This window comes from Lactuca sativa, chromosome 4 (genome assembly GCF_002870075.4).
Source record: "Lactuca sativa cultivar Salinas chromosome 4, Lsat_Salinas_v11, whole genome shotgun sequence".
In the NCBI taxonomy this organism is placed as follows: domain Eukaryota; kingdom Viridiplantae; phylum Streptophyta; class Magnoliopsida; order Asterales; family Asteraceae; genus Lactuca; species Lactuca sativa.
This window is the reverse complement of record NC_056626.2, coordinates 323,034,258-323,037,848: the sequence shown is the minus strand read 5'-3', so window position 1 is coordinate 323,037,848 and position 3,591 is coordinate 323,034,258. Positions and strand designations below refer to the sequence as shown.

The following is a 3,591-nucleotide window of genomic DNA, read 5'->3' as shown; positions in this document are numbered from 1 at the left end:
ATCCTTTAGATTTGAAATGAAGCATAATATTCTCTCCCGTAATTATAGCAAAACAACTTTACAACCCTTACGACTTTGCAAGGTATAACTCTTGTTTTCTATAATTAATATTGCCAACTTGCAATACTTTCCTTAATAATCATACAATCATAACATTTATGCTCCCACTATCATGATGATTATTATAAACATAACACTTATGCTCCCACCAATGGCGGAGCCACGTTGGGGCCAGAGGGAGCCCAGGCCCACCCTCAGATTATTAATTTTTTTTTTGTTTTTTTACTAGCCCAAATAGCCAGGCCCACTCTCGTCGCCTTCATTAGTCTGAACCCCAAATCCCATTAGATCAAATTAGCGGGAAATTAGATGGAGAAAAAGTGCGATCAAGCAAGTAAGACAACCAGGCATCGTCTTCTAAATTTCTAATTCTCTTAATTGAAGTTTGCGATCGAGCAAGCAAGCAAAGCAGTAGGTTATTGACTTATTGTATGTAAATATTTTATATTTTCAAAGAATTTAGGGTATACTTTTGTTGTATATGGCAGCAGCAAAGCAATTGGGATTCCGTTAATTTGTTTATTTAGAATTGGAGTAGATACGATTCCTATGATCCTATTATTTATTGTATAAATTATGTTATTTAGATTATGGGAAAAGATATAGAAACTGATCCCCACCATTTGTTTATTTAATTCCTTTTGTTGCATACTTGTATACAGTACACTTGCCCATGCTGTGAAAAGAGAAAGTCACAACTCACAGTGTAAATATACTTATCTTTTAATTGTTATCTCTTGCTTTTTTGATGTTTGAATATACATATTTGTTAATTATTATATCTTTCTTTCTTTTCTCTCTGCAAACATATGAATAGACCAAGTAGAACCTATATTTCCTTTTTATTTTTCTATTTAGTTATTGTATTTATTAGAAGAAACAAGTCTTATTTTTCATTAATTACTTATTATTTATTAATCACTTATCATTCAACAGGCATGGAGAAATATTTAACAAAGAGAAAAATTTCGGATTCATCAGAGGCATCTAAGTTGATTTTTCTAAACATAGCCGTGTGGAAATCAATTTACCAGATCTTCCCTCAGACCCTGGAATGAGGACTAGGATTTTAGATTATGATCCTAATGTTTGAGATGAAGTTCGAAGAGCATACCTCTTAAAAGGGCCTTGCCAACCTAAATCTCACGAGTTTCCTTACACTCTTTTTGGCAAAAAACCACGAAGATTTAATGTTGCTTGGTTTAATGTTAAAGAATATTCTACATGGCTAGAATATAGTGTAACTCAAAATGCTGTGTATTGCTTATATTGTTATTTATTCAAACCATATGTTGGAGCACAAGGAGGCGGTGAAACATTTGTTAGTGTGGGATTTGAAAATTGGGGACATAAAGAAAAGTTGAATCAACATGTTGGAGGTTTCAAGAGTGTTCACAACCAAGCTTGGTCCAAGTGCAAGGATTTATTGAACAACAAACAACGTGTTGATGTTGCGTTTGCAAAGCATTTAACACAAAGTTCAATAGACTATGATATACGATTGGATGCATCAATTGATTGTATTCGATTTCTATTAAGACAAGGTCTTGCATTTAGAGGACATGATGAAAGTGAAACTTCAGCTAACAGAGGGAACTTTATAGAGTTGTTGCAATTTCTAGCTGATCATAATCAAAGCATTAAAGATGTTACTTTCAATAATTCTCCTTTGAATCTAAAGTTGACTTCACCAGATATCCAAAAAGACATTGTTCATGCAGCTGCAATTGAAACAACGAAGCTCATTATAAATGATATTGGCGAATGTTTTTTCTCTCTCCTTGTCGATGAATCTCGTGATATTTCGATTAAAGAACAAATGAGTGTTGTGTTGCGGTATGTAGATGTAGAAGGTCGTGTAATTGAACGCTTTCTAGGTATTGAGCATGTCCCAAATACTACAGCTATTACACTTAAAGAGACACTCGATAATTTGTTTTCAAGACATGGGTTGAGCATCTCCAGTTTTGCGCGGACAAGGTTATGATGGGGCAAGTAATATGAAAGGTGAACTTGGTGGTCTTAAAACTTTGATTTTGAATGAAAATGCAAGTGCATATTATATTCATTGTTTTTCTCACCAGCTTCAACTTACTCTTGTAGCGGTGGCAAAAAATAATTCAAAAATCGTTTCTTTGTTTGTGTTGCTAACCAATGTTGTGAATGTTGTTGGAGGTTCTTGCAAGCGTCTTGACCGTCTTCGAGAACAACAAGCTTCCAAAGTTATTGAAGCACTTGGTTTAGGTGAAATCATAAGCGGTCGAGGCCTCAATCAAGAAACATCTCTTATCAAACCGGGAGACACACGTTGGGGATCCCATTATGGTACTTTGATAAGTATGATTACATTGTTTCCATCCATTTTAGATGTTCTTGAGATTATTACGGAAGATGGAGCAACCCCAGAACAAAAATGTGAAGCTGATATGTTAATTAACTCCTTGCAGACCTTTGATTTCATATTTTCTTTGCACTTCATGAAAAAATTATTGGGTATTACGAATGAGTTGTCCCAAGCATTGCAAAGGAAAGATCAAGATATTGTAAATGCAATGAACTTGGTTAGAATTTGCAAGATGCAATTGCAAAATTTGAGGGATAGTGGATGGGATTCTATGCTCACTCAGACTACATTGTTTTGTAAAAGACACGAGATTGAGGTTTGCAACATGGATGCAATGTTCTTACTTCCTGGACAGTCATGACGAAAAAGTCCAAAGATGACAAACTTACACTACTATCGTGTAGAGTTATTCTACGATGTCATTGATTTGCAACGCACAGAACTAGTCGTTTTAGTGAGACTAGCACCAAATTGCTTCTTTTCATGGCGTGTCTCAATCCAAATAACTCATTTGCAGCTTTTGATAAAAACAAATTAATTCAGCTAGCTCGTTTATATCCAAATGATTTTTCAGATATGGATTTGGAGATACTTAACGATCAACTAGAAACTTATATTCTCGATATGTTGAATTCGTCAGATTTTTTGAATCTAAATGGGATTGGCGATCTTGCACAGAAGATGGTTGAAACAAAAAGGGATAAAGTGTTTTCTATGGTTTACTTGCTCATCAAATTAGCATTGACGTTACCGGTTTCAACAGCAACAGTTGAGAGATCGTTTTCCGCTATAAAGATTGTGAAGAACAGGATACGCAATAAAATGGGAGATCAATGGATGAATGATAATTTGGTTGCTTATATCGAAAAAGAGGTTTTTGCGGATGTTGCCAATCAAGATATCAGCAATATGTTTGATAAAATGAAAACTCGTCGACGACCTTAGTGAATTTGTAATCTATATATGTTTGAAGTTTGCGGTTGTTTGATAATTTATATATGTTTCTAGTTTTTGTATGTTTAATAAGTTATTAGGAACACCCTAAAAAAATATCTTGGCTTCGCCCTTGGCTCCCACTAAGAGATATTTTAAGAAGATTACAATCGAAATTTTAAACGGTGTATGTGTTCCTATCCATGTGAATTTGTTAAAACTAAAGTTTATGACAAATTCAAACTCATATGGAC

At 34.4% G+C, this 3,591-nt stretch overlaps 1 pseudogene; it reads left to right on the top strand.

Moving 5' to 3' along the window:
* The first annotated feature begins 369 nt into the window (after positions 1-369).
* On the top strand, positions 370-2,765 carry LOC128133673 (uncharacterized; annotated as a pseudogene).
* The last annotated feature ends 826 nt before the right edge of the window (positions 2,766-3,591 follow it).